Source organism: Monodon monoceros, unplaced genomic scaffold, assembly GCF_005190385.1.
Source record: "Monodon monoceros isolate NGI ecotype Baffin Bay Population unplaced genomic scaffold, NGI_Narwhal_1 Super_Scaffold_21, whole genome shotgun sequence".
Taxonomy (NCBI): Eukaryota; Metazoa; Chordata; class Mammalia; order Artiodactyla; family Monodontidae; genus Monodon; species Monodon monoceros.
Genome location: NW_021703778.1, coordinates 140,104,775 through 140,123,284, shown reverse-complemented (window position 1 = coordinate 140,123,284; position 18,510 = coordinate 140,104,775).

Here is an 18,510-nt window from a genome sequence, read left to right as displayed (position 1 = left end):
GAGAAAACAGAGACACAGACACTCACACAGACAGACACACAGACGAAGAATGCCATTTGACAACAGAGGCAGAGACGGGCGTGATGATGCATCTATAGACTAAGGAAGGCCAAGGATTGCTGGTCACCACCAAAAGCTGGCAGAAAGGCCTGGAGCAGATTCTCCCTCAAAGCCTCCAGAGGGAACCAACCCTGCCAATACCTTGATTTCAAACTTCTGGCCCCCAGAACTGTGAGAGAGAAATTTCTGCTGACTTAAGCCACCCATTTTGCGGTACTGTGTTACGGCAGCCCTGTGAAGCTAGTCTACACAGGATCCCTGGTCTCACCTGAAATCGTCCCCAGTGCTGACTTTTCATTGTAGGATTATCTAAAACACAGAGAAATCTCCTTGTAAGCCTGCCCCAAAGCAGAGAATGAACAGTCCACTCTGGAATGTAAATACTCAAGAAATGATGAGATTTTTCCTGTTTCCTGACCAACCACAAGTCTCTCTTTGTAGAAGGTGAACTATTTATGGCATATTCCAAGTTCTAAGAACCCAGGGCTCTTTTGCAAGGGAGGCAGTGTGATGTAATTCAAAAAGCTCGGAAACTGGGCCTAAATCTCGACTCTCATTTACCAGAAGTGTCGCTCTGAGCTGGTCACTTAATCTCTTTGAGCTGGACTCCCAATCTGTAAAAGGAGACAATAAAAATTTATACCTAACATATTTTAGGGAGTTATTGCTGGGGTCTGATGAGACAGTTTATGGGAAATCATTGTTTAAATTGTAAAGCATCAGGCAGATGTTATCAATCACTAGTGTTTGCCTGTGGGGTGGGCAGGACAGAGAGGAAGGGCAGGAGGGACATTTACTTCTCACTGTATCCTTTTTTTGTTGCATGCACATAGTGAAAATAATATGTTAAAAATATTTTAATGTGTAATGAAGGGGAAAATGTAAATAGAATTGTGTGCCCATTTCCATCGTCGCCCAGCGAAGACATCTAGAATGTGGGCACCAATGGCCCTCAGGTAGGAACCTCCGTCTCTCCTGAGCTTCCGGTGCAGGAGCTCCTGGGACATGACCCAGCTCATATCTCCTGAGCCATTTTTCCTTGCTTGTGTTAATCCACAGTTTGGAAAATAGAATTGGGTGTCCAGCCCTGCCATGGATTTCACATTGTCTGATTTACCTTTTTGAAATCTAGAGAGAATAGGGACCCCTCTTGCCAAGTGATTGGGGCAACTTATAGAATTGTGTGTAAAGACAAAGGCATATTTGGGAAGGCATTTTCCCAGAGCATTTTGAGGTCTTGTGCTCATCCCAAAGGCAGGGCAAGAAGTAAATGCTTTATACCCAGACAAAACTATAATTCTAAAAATACATGCACCCCTACGTTCATAGCGGCACTATTCACAATAGCCAAGAAATGGAAACAACCTAAATGTCCATCGACAGATGACCGGATAAAGAAGATGTGGTATATACATGTACAATGGAGTATTACTCCACCATTAAAAAGAATAAAATAATGCCATTTGCAGCAACATGGATGGACCTAGAGGTTATCACACTAAGTCAGAATGAGAAAGACAAATGCCACAGGATATCACTTACATGTGGAATCTAAAATATGACGCAAATGAACATATCTATGAAACAAAAACAGACTCACAGACATAGAGAACAGACTTGTGGTTGCCAATGGGGAAGTGGGAGGGGGAGGAAAGGACTGGGAGTTTGGGATTAGCAGATACAAGCTATTATATATAGGATGGATAAACAACAAAGTCCTACTGTATAACACAGGGAACTATATTCAATATCCTGTGATAAACGATAATGGAAAAGAACATGAAGAAGAATATATGTATAACTGAGTCACTTTGCTGTACAGCAGAAATTAACACAACATTGTAAATCAACTATACTTCAATAAAATTAAAAAAAAAAAGAGGTGATTTAATCAGAGGCCCCGAGGGATCAGAATGGGAAGCAGAGCCTTGCCTCCACTTAATGAAGCTCTCTGCCCACCCCCTGCCAGGTGATGAGCAGGTCCTCCAAGGTCCTGAGGGCTCATCTGGGTCCTTCCCCCTGATTCTATGTCCCAGGGCTGTGCCTGACACTCGCACCAGCCCATTCACTGCCAAGACTCCACTCCTCCAGTTGTCACCACTGGCCTCTTTGAAAGCTCTATCCCCTCGACACCATCAGCACTAGCTGGTCAATGTGACACTCTACTTGGGTCAGCCTTCTGCCAATAAAGTCCCCCTCTTCACCCTGCTTTGGGGGTATAAGGCTTAGAGCAAAGTCCCTTGAGCCCCCAGTGGGAAGGCTCCTTCGGCTCTGCCACACAGCCCTCTCCTTCGGAGCACTGACATTTCAGTCCGGCACCAGCTGCGGGGCCAGCGCAGCCTTTCTCCAGAACCAGAGGCATTTTGGCCTTGGTTTTGAGTTGGAGCCACCAGGTGAGGATCCTTCCCCACTTTAGCAGTGCCCTGATGTTATTCCCCACAACCTATCTTTCCCAAGCCCCAACTGTATATAAGTGAGCTCAGATTGTATACAGCATTCAGGTTCTGTCCCAGGAGGCCCTGGGTCCTTGTCATCCAGGGTGTGGGGTTGTCGAGCATAAGAGGGGGCTGGCATGTATGACTGTGGCCTGTCTCCATGGGCCCCAGCTCTAACCAAGACATAGCCAGGCTTGCCCTCCTCTTGTCAGAGTTTAACAAGGATGCTTGTGATTCCCTTATACACTATAATAGTTCAAGAGCAGCAACTTTGGAGTCAAAGACAAACCTGGGTTCAATCTCAGCTCCACAGTTCACAAGCCATGCAACCTTGAGCAAGTTACTTAATCTCCTGCAATCCCAGTTTCTTCATTTGTAAAATGAAGATCAAATAGAGCCAGGTTACAGGGATGTCAAAAGAAGGAAATGAGATAATGCATATAAAGGGCTAACTGTTGGTACCTGGCATGTAGTGAGCACTTACTAAATATTAATTTGTTGTTGTTATTAATGAAATGATTTAGTCTCTAGTGATAGCCTGAGCTTGGTGAACTTGAGCAAGTTATTTCACCTCTGTGGGCTCTTATTTTATATAAAATGAGAGGATGGGTCTTGAGCCTTGTATTCCTTCCTACTCCATGATCCTATGATTCCTTTGACCCTAATGGGGTAATTCCACCTGCCACGGGGACCAATGTTAGGATGACCAGATGAGAGAGGCTGCCAAAAGTCTACCAGGCTTCTTCAAACCAAAGCCTGTCTCTCTCCTGGCCTAGGTCCCAGGGCGGCGGCAGGAAGGGCTGTGGGGAGTTTGCCTGTAGGAGTAGCCTGGTAGATAACCAATATTAAAGGAAGGAGTGCCAGGCCCTGAAGTCTACCTGAAAAACAGAGTCTGAGTTCCAAAGGAACAGGCATCGCTGAGTAGGGTAAATGTCTGCCCCAGACTGAGTCCTAGTAAGAAAAGTTGTGAGGTGACTCCGGGCTGAAAACCCGGTTTCTTGAGCTCTGTAAAGAGGCATTGTGGGCATTGGTTAAAGACCTGGCTGAAGAGCCAGGCTGCTTGACACTTTCCTAATGACTTACACACACTTAGTCTTCACAACAACCCAGAATCTTGGTTCTTCCACTAAGCAGCTCTGTGACCTTGGTCAAAGTACTTAACCTCCCTGGGCTTCACATTCCTCATTTGTGTAGCAGGGGTAATAACAGTAGTTCCCCCCACCGAGTTGTTGTGAAGACTGAGTGCATATGAGTCCTTAGGAAAGTGCCAGGCATATAAGTGTTATATAAGTGCTGGCTGCGAATATTTTTATGATATTGCTCTGGGCTTGGTATGCTGAGGACACCTTTGCACGGGGGAAGGCAGGTGGTCCCTGTAACGTTGCAGTAGAAACAGTCAGGAGCTTCCCCCTGGAGGTCTGGGGCATAGGTGGAGCTCCTATAAGACACTCTCTGGAGAGTCTCAGAAATGTGTGCAAAAGGCTTTTTGGATGGTCCCGTAACAGTGGCAGAGTATACCAGAAAAATATAGTGTCTCACAAGTTACTATAACCCCCCACGCAGGGGCCTGAGGAAACTAAGTTTACCCCATCATCATTCGGGATCGAATCCCCTCAAGTCAGATACCCCTGGATGGGCTAAACAGTAAATTGTCATCTGCCATTCAGCGCAAATGTGTTTCTCAGATGAGCCAGTGTTTTAGCAGAAAGCGAGGAAATGAGAACTAAAATTGGATGGGGCAGGCGGGTCCTAGCACGGGCTCTGTGTGGGACAGCAGGTGGGTGGGCCCTGGGTGGCAGACAGGAAGCTCTGAGTGTGTTTTGGGCATACGTGGGGATTGCAGAGAGCAAGGAGGCAAGCACCCGACAAAGGTGGCCTGCTTCAACCTCGGGTTGAAGCCCCTGGGTCCACCATTGACAGACTCTCCGTGGGCCACAGCCCACCAGGGCTGCCCCTCATGCCCTCCCCTGGCCGACCGAGGTGGTCCTTCCCCACGGAAGCCATCTCGACCGTGTGGGACTTGGCTGCCCCCTAACGGCCACTAGGCAGAAGTTCTTCTCTTATACTTGGAGAAAACGCAAAGATTTTACAACAGCATTTGGATAGCGCTTTTCAGTTAAAAGGCACTGTCACAAATATGAGTGTAGCCTTTCTGCTGAGTACGCCCCCTATCTCCCATAGTCTTCAGCCACTTGGAGCATATTTCCCCCCACCCGTCCCCAGCCACCTCCAACACTCCACCTTTCCGATTTCCTGGACTCATCTAGTTTTTCCTTATGGGTGGAGGAAAGGGTCCTGGAGCCTGGGGAGGACTGGGTGAGTTCTGACTCCTCCAGGGCCTTGGGTCCTTGCTCCAGCCAGAGGACTGGAGAGCACAGCTGGAAAATGTCAGCCCCTCCGCTCAGCTTGCCCACCCTCTCCCTTCTTCACACAGTGGTCCTGACCCCCTGGACACACCTCAGGCCTAGAATTGCTCTGGGTTGTCTTTGCTTCTGAGTTGCAAACCCCAGGAGTCTGCAACTTTCAGCTCCTCTTTAAAGCGGACTCCATCCACACTATCCCCCCCAAACCAGCACACATCCTGTCCTTCCTCTGCTGCTGTTTGAGGGGCTTACCAATCGTCCCCAGAGTGAAGGGGGTAGCAGATAATGAAACCTCCAACAGGGCAAATTACAGAGGTTCCCATACTTTCAAAGGTCTCACAGCCATGATCCCTCGTCTTTGGCTCCTAACTCTGCTGAGATCATTGAAAACCCCAAGGGTGAGGTTCAGATCCTCTTCCCTCCTCAGGAGCTCGGCCAAGATGCTCTCAGATCCAACAGTATTCCCCCTTGTGTGGAGTGTCCTAGAGGCCATTGCTGATTATCTTTCCACAGGAAAAGGTAATCTGAGAGTCATACTGAATATTTTAAATGTTTGATGTGGTATGTGTTTTGGTTTTGGATGTGTTATTTTGAGAAACCACTTACCGATGTCTTGTTTGGGGCAGCATAAGCCAGCCATTAAAATGGTTTCATTCTGCGTATTAAGCTTTGTTTCCCCAGGCAAGGCAAAGCAGTTGAGCCAGTTGGGATGACGTCCTTCCTCTCAAAGTGAGACCTGGGAAGAATTAAGGCAATGAGAGGGGAGGATGCAATGGAGGGGAGCTGGGTCTGCTCTGATGGACAAGAGCTGGGCTAGGACCACGGGGGGGACCGACTCCCAAGCACATGATGGGATCACAGCAGTTGTCATGGCTTTCCTGATCCGATGGCATCCTGAGAGCCAGCCTGACCCCTTGAGCTTTGCCCCCCATGGAAGCCTCAGCAGTCTGGGGCCCAAGAAATGGGGAGGATGTAGGATGCTGAGAATGGACGTGAGAGGGAAGATGGGGGTGGAGGGGGTTGGTTCTACTTCCTTCTCTCTTAATGACCCCTAATATTTCAGCTTCTCTCCCCTGCCTGGTGTTGAGCATTCGGTTCCATTGGACCATAATAGGTGAGAAGAAAGAGAGGGATTTAAAATCCTTGAATTCCTCCAACTATTGCAGGAGCCATCAGAAACACCCACCAAGGGCTCACTTGCACTTGGATGCTTCCGAGTAGGGTGACAGCCACACACTTGCCCTCTCTGGGGGGAAACAACACGCCCTGAGATGGAAGAAACACTCGGGACCTAAAGGTAGCTGCATCAGCACAAGCTCGTCATCCACACCCTTCCCTTTTTTGCAGCTCCCTCTGACTGTGTCAATATTGCCACAACTCTCTCCAGTCTTGTCTCAGACTTCCCGCTTCCTCTTTCCTGTGCTACCGCACTTTCCCTGAGTTCCCCAGTCTGGCAATGGGCACAGCCTCTCCCCACTCTGTGGCCCCTCCCCGCCTCTCAGTCTTGGCCCCCTTAAAGGCTCCCCATTCTGTGAGCACCAAGGGTGCCCGGACTGTGCTAGGGGCTGGTAGAGGAAATTCCTATAGTACAATCTCTCTTACGAAGAAGCTGGTTGGGGAGGAGACTGGGGAGGGGTGGTCACAGGTCAGGAAAGAACTACAGGGACTTCTCTGGTGGCGCAGTGGTTAAGAATCCGCCTGCCAATGCAGGGGACACGGGTTCGAGCCCTGGTCCGGGAAGATCCCGCATGCTGTGGAGCAACTAAGCCCGTGTGCCACAACTACTGAGCCCGGGTACCACAACTACTGAAGTCCGCGCACATAGAGTCCATGCTCTGCAACAAAGAGAAGCCACTGCAATGAGAAGCCCGCGCACCGCATCGTAGAGTAGCCCCCGCTCACCGCAACTAGAGAAAGCCCGCACGCAGCAACGAAGACCCAAGGCAGCCAAAAATAAATAAAAATTTTAAAAATTAAAAAAAAGAAAGAACTACAAAGCCTTGTCGTAAGTACTATCCTAGAGGTTTATACAGATGGTCGCTTAATTTTTTAAATTCAGTCTTGGAAACAATATGCTCCCAGTCCCTTTTTGTCCCTTTCCTTCCAGCTTGGGACACTTTTGAGAGAATGTGATGTTTGTTGCTGCAAACACACTGAAGATGACAGGGCAGAAAAATGGGAAAAGCCTGGTTTTTGATGGCAGCATTAAGCCATTGAATCAAGTCTGAAACCATCTATCTCCAGACTTTTTGTTAAGTAAATAAAAACATCCCCCTAGGGTTTAAGCTACTGTTAGTTGACTTTTTGGTTACTTGTAGCCCAAAGCATTATAACCAATACATATTTTCTTCCCTGAATGAGAGAAGAAAATTAAGGGGGATTTGGGGATGGACAAATCACAGTTCTAGTGACCAGTCTGGGCAAACCCAAGTTCTTTGTGGAAAGGGGCAGAAAATCCTGTGGTAGATGGGCCAACTTCACCTTTGTTTAACTTTTTCAGCCAATATTTATAGAGTGGCACCTACGTCCCGGGCATCAGGGTTAAGTTGCTGAGGCTAAAATCAAGAGCAAAACCACACACGGTCCCAGTTCTCATGAGGTTTAGAATCCAATGAGGGAGTAAGACATTAACCAAATAGTAATCCTAACAAGTAAATAATTAGAAGCTGAGCTAAGCACATGGAGGAAAGGAACAGATGCTGTGAGAACCTACAATACAATACATACAACAAAGCCTGGAAGCTGGAAAGACCTCCCTGAGAAAGCAATCTATCTATCTATAAGCTAGGAGCTGAAGGAGGAAGGGGACGGGTGAACCAGGCAGAAGCTAGTGAGGGCTGGGGATACTGGGAGAAGTGCATGCAAAGGCCCTGGGGCAGGAGGGAACCAGGCTGGTTTAAGAGCTCTGAGAGAAGCAGACTAGAGTTTAAGTGGGTTGAAAAGTTTGCCTTCAGTGTCTCCCCACATGTGGCCTACCAGTGTTCCCCATGATCCCCCCTGCTTCTTTGCTCATCCCACACTGCCCTTCAGGAACCCTGTGTCCTCAAGGCTCTTTGACTAAAGTTTGCACATTCTGGAACTCCACCCAGACCTGCCTTTCCCTCTAACCCCACCCTTCAAATGACCCTCCTCCCTATCAAAACCCCCTTTGCCTCCCCCAAAACCAATCTATCAAAGAATTTCTCCTATATTTTCTTCTTAAAAAAGAGTGAGAGGGCTTCCCTGATGGCGCAGTGGTTGAGAATCTGCCTGCCAATGCAGGGGACACGGGTTCGAGCCCTGGTCTGGGAAGATCCCACATGCCATGGAGCAACTGGGCCCGTGAGCCACAACTACTGAGCTTGCGCGTCTGGAGCCTGTGCTCCGCAACAAGAGAGGCCGCAATAGTGAGAGGCCCGTGCACCGCGATGAAGAGTGGCCCCTGCTTGCCACAACTAGAGAAAGCCCTCGCACAGAAACGAAGACCCAACACAGCCATAAATAAATAAATAAATAAATTTATTAAAAAAAAAAAAAAAGAGTGAGAGAGCAAGTGAATGAGATATTGAGAGAGAAAACCAGCCTGTCACTGTTGGAATTCAGACAGCAAGCAAATTTTAGGCAGGAGGCAGGCCCTGGACCTGGCACCTCCCACACACCCTCCTCCATAAGACACCAGTGGGCTCTGCATGGGAGATGCCTGGGATGCAGTTCGGGCTCTCAGGGTGGGCCGGCTCTTCCCTTCCCTTCCTGGATACACCAGTAACTTCTCCTCCGCCATGGAACTCAGAGAGCTCTGTACCCAGGTTTCTCACTGCAACTGTGCCCTGGGCTTTGGGGGAGGGCTGGGCCACCCTCTGAAGAACTGACTTCAAAAGGCCTAAGGAGCGGCAGTGTGGCCCAGTGGGAGGAGGCTGGCTTTGGAACTAGACAGCTCTGGGGCGTGACCTGGGCCATCACTAAGCTTTCTGAGCCTCACTGGCCTCACCTGCAAAAAGGGAGTAAGATTATCTTCTTTACAGAGTTTCTGTGAGGATTAGAAATAAAAATGTATAAAAGAAGGAGAGAGGAGATTTATAAACCTAAGCTAGGGCTCAAGCACAAATCTAGTGTCCAGGAATTAGCATTCAGTCTCAATTTCAAATATTTTGCCCTACATGTCCACTGCCGTGTATTGGGCCCTGGGTCCTGAGTTTTTATTTGGAAAGCAAGATGATCCCTGTAAGTCAAGATCTGCACGGTCCAATTTGCTAGCCACTGGTTACATGTGGCTACATAATTCTAACTGAAATAAAATTTAAACTTCAGTTCCACACCCTAGCCACATTTTAAGCGCTCAATAGCCATCAGTGGTATTGGACAGGGCAGATATAAAACATTTCCATCAGAAAAGAAAGTTCTATTGGATAACGCTGGCTTAGAGAAAAGGACCATGTGTAAACAGGAGGTCTGTTTATTTTACTTGTCATCCCACTACCAAGGCACAGACTGGGACCAGCTGGTGGTTAGAGAAGCACTACATGCGTGCGATTGTGTCTGTGTGTGTGTGTGTGTGCGCGCACATGCATGTGTATATGGGTGGTGGACAGGCCAGGTGTCCAGCCCTCAGACTTTTAAGATGAGCTCAGTGACACCACTTGCAGGGCTAGAGCTGGTGGGTAAAGTCGCAGAATGAGAGCCCACCACAGAGGTCTCAAACCTGCCCCATCTGTGCGACAGCAAGGCTGGGGGCAGCGAGGAGGTCCCCATCCTGGAACCCAGTCCTGACTCAGGACCCCAGGAGGAAGGACCTCCTGGTGTTAATTCTAAGGCAGAAGGAGAAGAAGGTGTGAGGCTACGAGATGCAAATGTGCAGCCCTTGGGGCCCAGGGACATGTAACTCGGATAGCTACCTTGATTCAGGGGCTACAACAAGGAGCCGGAGGGTAAAACAAATACACTTCCCAAGAGTCTGCTCCAAAAAGGACACATGAGGAGGGGACTGAGTCATCCCAGGTCCTAGGGCTGGGCTGACCCACCCCAGGTCTGCCCTCCCTGGTTGCCTCTGGGTCTCACACACAAGCACTGCATCCTCTCAAGTTGACCATGGTCTTCAGGGAAATATGGACTGTTCCCCACCAGGCCTACTTCCCAGAGACCCTGACAACATAGGTGACAGGCTTCCTACCCAAGTCCACTTCCAGGAGCCAGCAATGTACTGAGCAGGCCACAGCCACAAGGAGAAGCACCTCAAGGCACCCCAGAGCATTTCAGGCCTGCAGACCAGGCAGCTCCCTGGGATTGTGCTACAGAGTTACCTGTCCTCCAAAATGCCTCCATCCCCTGCATTCTGTTATTCATTCAGAAGTCACTGGAGGGAGATGCAAGAGGGAGGAGATATGGGGATATATGTATACGTATAGCTGATTCACCTTGTTATACAGCAGAAACCAACACACCATTGTAAAGCAATTATACTCCGATAAAGATGTTTTAAAAAATTAAAAAAAAGAAGTCACTGGAGGGATTTCCCTGGCAGGCCGGTGGTTGGGACTCTGTGCTTCCACTGCATGGGGCACAGGTTCAATCCCTGGCCGGCGAACTAAGATCCCATGTGCAGAGCGGCACAGCTAAAAATAGATAAAATAAAATATTACACGTTTAAAAACAGAAAAAAAAGTGATAAAAAAGAGAAGTCTTTGGAGCACCAGGCCTCTATGCTGCTCCATTCCTTGGGAGACCACCTCCGTAGAATACAATACACTACCTCACTGCACCTCTGAGGTTACAAGCTCAGAGTTGGAGTCAGACCTGTATCACCTTGGCAAGTTACTTCTGTTTCTTTACCTGTACATGCAGAGAAAAACAGCAGCTATCCCACAGGCCCGTTGGGATTAATGGACCCCTTAGGACGGTACCCTAAATATGGCAGCTATCATTATTACTAGTAAGCTGTGGTTACACACAGGGCTGAGCCACAGCTCTGTCTGGGAGTAGCTGAAGGGGGCTTCAGTAGCTGAGGTGGGTCTGCGACAGGCAGGGTCATATGCTAGAGAGGGAAGTGGGGAGGACCATTCTGGGAGGAGGACAATTGTCTTGCCCAGTCCTTGGGGCTGCCTACCTGACTGGGCTGACCCCTGAGCCTCCCCCACTTTTCCCTTCCTAAGCCAATCAAGAGACACCACGAGGGGTAAGAGGGAGAGAGGGAGGAGGCGGCCATGATCTGTGTCCTGGTTTGGGGTGGATACAAAGCTGAGGGCTGGATAGCTCACCACCGCATCTTCACATCTCTGGCCATAGCGTGTCCCCATCCCTGGAAAAGTGCCATGAGGGGTCCAGGATTGTCCTCAATATAAGCTGCCTGGTTGTGGCCTCTAGAAAGAGAAGGCACAACTACCATCTTAGCACGGATTACCCTGTCTTGTCATAGGAAGTGACGAGCAGGTCTGGTTCTCAGAATGACCTCAGAAACTCACTGTCGGTCTTTTTATCCTAATAATGACAACGAAAATTGTAACAGTGGCAGTAATGTTTAAAACCTGCAGTTTTTCTGGTATCAGTTTCCTTATTGCTATGTTGATATCTCATTCATCCAGAATTCAGTATCTGGCAACCTCACTCATGTGCAAAACAAAGCACAGAAACAGAAATCAGGTGAAGGAGGAAAAGCCTGGAGAAACTGAAATAGATATTACATGATGACAGCACTAATGCTTCTGGACGCCATTTATCCCTTTTCTTAAGCACCATCTAATAACCCGGGTTAGTTGTCTGAGTCTAATCAGATTGTAGTCAATTTATAGAGTAGCCGCTGGAGATGGGCACCCTGACAGCAAGAGAAGTGGCAGCCGGTAATAAGGGAGGAGAGAGAGAAACTATGAAAAGCAGACCACAAACCATAAAGCACAGCAGTCTGGATCTGTTTCAGAGGGCGTGTTTGACAGCATCTCTGCAGTTCCTGCATAATTCCATGCTCTTACCAACAGGCTCAGAAGATACATCTCTAGAAGTCCAACGGGTGAGTGATGCAATGGTTAGCATTGTGTTCATATAGGGCCAACCCTCACCCATCCAGTCTCAAGCTCTCCCCAGCATTTCTGAGAGATGCAACGTTACCTACTTCTTGTTACCACTTTTTTTTCCCCACTGAGGAGACAATCCAGAAGGAAGATCCCTAACCTGGTGTCTGGAGACCCGAGTCACCCGTCCACCCAACCGTTATTCTTTGAGCTCCTGCTATGGGGCTCCATTTCCTCCCCTGTAAAGCGAAGGTTGGTCTACGTAAGCTCTCAGACTGATAGTTCATGTTTTCAGGACGAGGCTGTTTGGGGCTGGGCAATAATGATCACTAACGTTATCAAGGGTTTACCAGGCACAGGTGCTTTCTAAGTGCTTTACATAGCTAAGCTTTAATCCTCCAAACAACCCTATGAGGCTCAGGTTAAGTGGCAAAGGGCCCAGCAATTGTTTTAATACCTAGCTATCAATGTCTTGAAATTCTTAATTTTTGAACCATGAGCCCACCTTTTCATTCGGTATTGGGCCCTGCAAATTATGTTGCCGGTCTCCCCTCTAGAGTAGCTGAGTAACTGACAGTTGTGGTCCCTGACCAACGACAATAGCTAGCATCATCTGAGAGCTAGTCGGAAATGCAGAGTCCCAGGCCCGGCACAGCCCTCCGGAGTCAGATCTGCGCTTTTATCAAGATCAGATCCAGAGCCTGCAACCTCAATCGCTGTCGTCTGCCATTTCCTTCCACGTCCGCATTTACTGGAAACAGGAAAGACCTCAATTTCTGATCATCAAGTGAGGGGAGATTCACCTTGCTTCTGGGAAGTGGGCTTCTAAGGGCCCCAGATCCTAGAACAGCGTGGGCAGGCCCCCCGCACAGACTGTCAGCAGCGTCAGCTAATTCAGACGTTACACTGTCCCCAGGACCGGACTGGGGTGGGACTAGGACAACGGCGCCAAGGAGAGGAGGGCGCAGAATTTAAGGAGGCACGCGCTCCCAGGTACTGATTCCGCAGCCGCACGGCTCTGATATGCGTGCCTCAGGTGAGAAAAGTGAAAAGTGAAAGTGAGGGGAAAGTGAGAAGTCTCGGTTAGCTGGCGCTTCCCCCACCGGTTCGGTGCCCGTCCGTGCTGTTCCGCAGGCGCGCGTGGGGCGCTTAGAAGAGCCAGGCTCCAGTCCTGGGGGTTTCTGGTTACAGCAGCTCCGGTACAGGGTACGTCAAAAAAGAGCCTGATTGCTCAGAATCAGAATTCAATCCTTTCACCATCTCTTATCATTTTTAACCCTAGGAAGCTGGCAGCAACCCTCTACCCCTCTGGTACCTTTAAGCTCACAGCTCTGCGTTGGAGATGGTTGGGGCTGCCTTCACCCTGCATCAGAGAGCCCCTCCCGGGGCGGAGCTGGGTGCGTGGGGCCTGTGGCTTTTGTGCCCGCATGAGTGCAGGCGGGAGGCCAGGCTGGAGATGGCTCACCTGAATTCAGCTCGAGCCATTCACAGCACCCGGGAGAGGCCAGAGGCCCCCTGGGGCAGCGTCTGGTTGGGGCTGCATCAGCAAGGGCGCTGATCTGCAGCTGGTACCCATGGCTGCTGGAGTGCAGAGGGTCCTGCTGATGGGAGGGCTGAGAAACTTAGTGATTTTCCAGGGCCCAGGTTCCCAGAGCCAATTTACCTTCAGAGCTTTTCCTCACCTGCAGAGATTTCTAAAATTAGGATTCTCCAATCCACACACATCAGAATCTCCTGGAGATGGCCCCCGCTACTTTTGTATGAAGTAGAAAAAAGGTGCCCACTCTGAGCAGATGTGCCCTGCTGGGATGTGGCTTGGCAAGTGGATGGAGCCTTCAGGCGAAGAAACACCCTCCCCTTAGGAATGCAGCCCTGGGGGCTCGGAGATCTTGGACTGAGGGACACACATTGCCCTCGGCCCCATTTGCCCACTTTATGCAGAACAAAACCTGCACTGCTGTGAGCCATGGACCTGGGTGGGGTTGGTAAAAGCCTTGCAGGTATTTCTGATGACTTGCCAATGGGAGTCTCTGAGGCCTGGAGAGTGAATGTGATACATCTTGGCCAAACATGGCGCCATGGCCACTCACTTCCTGTGGGGTTCCTCAGACATTCCCAGGCCAAGGTTCTGCCCCTTTCTTTATTACCCACACAGAATAAACAAAAAGAAAGCCTAACCTCCAGGAATAACATTTAGGGAAGGGAGTGAAGGAGGGAAGAGGAAGGAAGGGGGAAGAGAAGGAGGGGAGGGCCCTTATCTACATTAAACAGGTCCAGCTCTGCCTGTGAGCACAGCTGAGTCATGCTAGGTGTCCTGCTCCACCCCCCACCTCCTGGAAGTGAGACAGCTGCCAATGGGCATTTCTCCTTCAGGACTGGGTTCTGGGGGCTACACAGGCTTGCTGGTACTGGTGGCAGGGAGTCTGGGCTCTCCTCCACCAAAGGCTGGCTGAGCACCCTGGAGGGAGTGACACCCCTCTCAAGGTGTTCCAGCCTTTCCAGTGGAAAAGGGAGGTGAGTTCCAGGGTGTTAATGAGAGGGCACTCCACCCCTTCATGTCTGGGAGAGGTTCCGAGTCATGTAGTTCTTTTGGCATTGCCCTATAGCATCCATTATGGTGAGAGTGGGCAGCTGGGATAGAGAGGTGGGTGTATCAGTTTTCACTAAGTTACACCATGGTAACAAACAACCCCTCCCTTCAAACCTCAGTAATTACAACAACAAAGGCTTACTTCTCACTCAGTTTGGCTGCAGCTCCCTTCCCAGGTTGTCTTCATTAATGGATCCAAGCTGTAGGAACAGCCCCTCTCTGGGTCATGCTGGGCTGTGGCACAGGGAAAGAGCAATGGTGGAACCAAGTGATGGTGCTTAAAGCGGCTGCTGGGATATCCAGCTGATGTTTCATTGGTCAAAGCAAGTCACGTGACCCATCCCAAGTCTCTTGCGTGTGACTCGGAGCAGGGACGTATGATTCTATCACAAGGATAGGGCAGTGAATAATCAGGAACAGTAATGCAATCTCCCACAGTGGGACCCTGACTTAGGACAAGGGGATTCCTTCTAAGGAAGAGAGAACATCCTTTGGCCAAAGGAGACAGTATGAAGTGGTGAAAAGAAAAAGGCTTGGAATCAGACAGGTCTAGATTATAACCTGGACTCAGCCACATACTAGCTGTGTGATCTTGTCCAAGTTATTTACCTTCTCTGAATCTTCTTTTCCATCTACAGAATGGGTATAATACTTAGTTCACAGGGAAATTTTGAGGCTTAAATGAGATAGTAAATATTGTCTTTGGCACATAGTAGGAATACCGTAAATAAAAACTCCCTACTCTACTCCCTGCCCATCTTTTGTATCTTATCCATAACTCTGGAGGTATTTATTACCAAGACTCCATCTACTAACCTCACAGGGTTGGGATCAAGTGGAACAGAGAGAATTTATTGTGTCCTTACTACGTACCAGGCACTGAACCACACAGTTTACCTTCATGATCTCACTTGTTTTGTCCAATAACCCTGTGAGGTAGGTACGATTATTACCCCATTTTATAGATGAGGAAAATAAGGCTCAGGGAAGATAAGTAACTTGCCAAATGTCATGCAGTGACAGAAATAGGATTTAAAGCCATGCTTTAGATTCCAGGACCCATGCTCTAGAGCCATGATTTTTGAGAGTGATTTGTTTGGTAGATAAGAAAAGAAACTGAGAGTAAGTTTGGAAACTTATGGCAGGTGGACACTGCCATGACATTCAAGCTAAAGCGAAATAGCCTTATTTCGCTGAACAGAATACAGACTAGTTTAGGTGATGTAGAAGTCTCTGGTAAGTTGCATGTGGTGGAGGCCATTCTAGTCATGCAAGTAGGACCACACAATTGTCTATGACTCAGAGGAAATGAAAATCACTGGTCGTCACCACAGATGGTGTGAGGGGCAGGGATCTGGAACACTGCATTCACTATGTGCTGGTGGGCCTGCCGGGTCAGCTGCGGCAGACCAGGGAAATATTTGTGGTTAATCAAAATGATACCTTGTTTACACTGATGGGTGAGGCCTGGGGGCAGGGTTTGTGTATTACCCATGGCAACTGGTTTGTGCCTTGTACACAGGATACACTCAATATGAGTCTCCTGCTCCAGTGAGTGAATGCATGAATTGATGGATGAATGAATGAATATGTTTCTCACTGTAAGAGGGCCATTTGATGGCCTTGGGCAAAGCCAAGGTTTGGGCAAAATTTCTCTTCCAACTTTTCCTGTTGCCCGCACTCTTATCTCCTCTCTCCTCCCCCTTTTTGTCTCTGCCTAAACTTTTACATTTCAGGACCCCACAAGCCCTCCTTTTCCTGTGAGTGGTGCCCTATTCTGGGCCTCTCACTGCCCCTTTCCCCAGCAGCTTCCCAGTTCTGAGTCTCTTCCAGGGGGACCCCCTCCAGCTGACTGCCTCTGGGGAGTAGGGGTCCACTCCCAACAGAGATAAAACAGAGATAATACAGAGCATAGGCAACTGGGGATGGTCTGTGTTGGGTCTGATAGACACAGGAGACCGGCATTAATATATGCTGCTGGTGAGGGCATCTAGAAATGTGGTACATTTCTAGAAAGCAGTTTGGCAACATGTGTCAAGAATTTTAAAAATTTATATGCTTTAACCTAAAATTAAGCCCTAGATATTTATCTGAAATAATCAGGGATGTAGCAAAATCTTTATGTATAGAGATATTTATCATAGCATCATTTACACAGTGAAACAGGAAATTCAACCTAAATGGAAATGATCAAATAAATACATTATGAAATAGGCATGATGAAATATTATGCAGCCATTAAAGTTATGTTTCTGAATTGTTTTTAATGATTTGATGAGATGCTTATTAGCTATGACAGATGGAAAAGGAAGGGTTTAAATTTTTAAAATAAAATTTAATAAAAATATACGTGCATGTAAAAATACTCATCACCTGTCTAGGTGATGGGATTTGAGTGGTTTTATCCTTTTGGGTATTTTCTAAACTTTCTATAATGAGCACAGATTATTTTTATGATCAGAAAAAATATAGAAAACATTGTTTAAAGTCTTTTCTGGTTTTGCAGACAGTCACTCTCTCACTGCAGTCCTGCTCTGATGCAGGACACTGTTGGGGGAAGTGCCCCTGCATTTGCCAGGAGCAAGCCTTACATGGTTAGCTTGTATTCTGGTCCTGGCTTTGCCACTAACTGGCTGTGGGACTGCAGACAAGTCATTTTATTTATCTGGGCTTTGGGGTCCTCATTTATAAAATGAGGTTACTGGATTAGATGATTTAAGAATTAAATTCTGATTCTGTGGTTCTAACAAACTCACTGGGTCAAGGTATTCATTGTGAATAAGGCTTCATGATTTATCCTTTTCTAGTGTTAGTAAATGGGATTCTTAGCTATAGCTAAAGAAGTGACTCTCCAATGGTAGAATTTCACATCAGACTGTGAATCACCAACACCCAAATACTGACCTTATAGCTCTCTACAGCTTACACATTCTAGACATCAGCTGGCCCTTTTGAGAGAGTCAGAGTCCCTTCCACATCAGCCTCTGGCCCTGAAAAGGAGACGGGAGGTGTCTCTCTGGAAGAACAAGTTCCTTGGTCCCGAGTTTCCTTCCCTTCCCTGCTTCCTTCCTCCAGTCTCAAGCTGTTTCCCACTGTCTCTCTGCTTCCTCTGTCTCCATCCTCTTCGCTGTGGTTGAGTCTGGTTTATGTTAGTGTAGTTCCCTGGTGGACTGGTGGCTCAGCCACCACAACCAGGGGAAGAGGGTGTGTGACTCATGCCCTGTGTCCAGTGAGTCAGACTTGGGGTGGGCTGGACCAGGGGCTTTCCTAGGACAGGAAGCAGGTTCTAAGTATGCAGAGGCCTTAGCTCCCTCCTAATATGGATGCTGCCAGGATAGAGGACCAATCTTTCTCCCTTTCCCATTTCTGTGAACTCATTCAGGAACTCCTCTTGCCAAAGAAAATGCCACCTCTTCTAAGCCTCAGAAGGTTGTGTCTGGGTAAGGCCAAAACTGCCTCTGTGCCAAATGACTGCCCCCCAGCATCCGAGAAGAAGAAAAACAGACCATAGTTAGAGCCAAAGAGGATAAGAATTTCCCATTCCAGTCTCTCATGTCCTGGGTTTGAGCCTAGCAAGTTTTCACAGCTCCGGTTATCCTTTCCTCCTCTTCCCAGCTCTTGACATGAGAAACAAGTGCATTCACACTGCCCTGGGGTTAAAATCCAAGTTTGTGTGACCTTGGGCAAGTTATTTAACTGCTTCAAGTTTCAGTTTCCTTGGCTGGAAAGAATGAGATAATAAACTCACCTCATGGCATGCTGTGCATTAAATAGAACCCAGCACCCAATACAGGCCTGGCTTTAGAAGGTGCTGAGTCGATGTTCAGTCTGCAATGGAGTGGAAGCCCCATTGCTTTTGGACTCCTCTGAGATCCAAAAGTTGCTTTGTGCAGAAGGCTGAAATGGGCCATTTCCAGGGCACAGGAGCCCGTTGTGCTTTGGGAGTGGGCTCCAGGCTGGGTCTGAAAGGCAGCCAGGGGCACCACCTCCCAATCTAGAGCTTTCTCTTCCCTTTTACGCATCTGGGGCCTTTCCCCTTCCTGGTGAACAGTCCTAACAGGGCCCTTCACACTGCGGGGCAAACA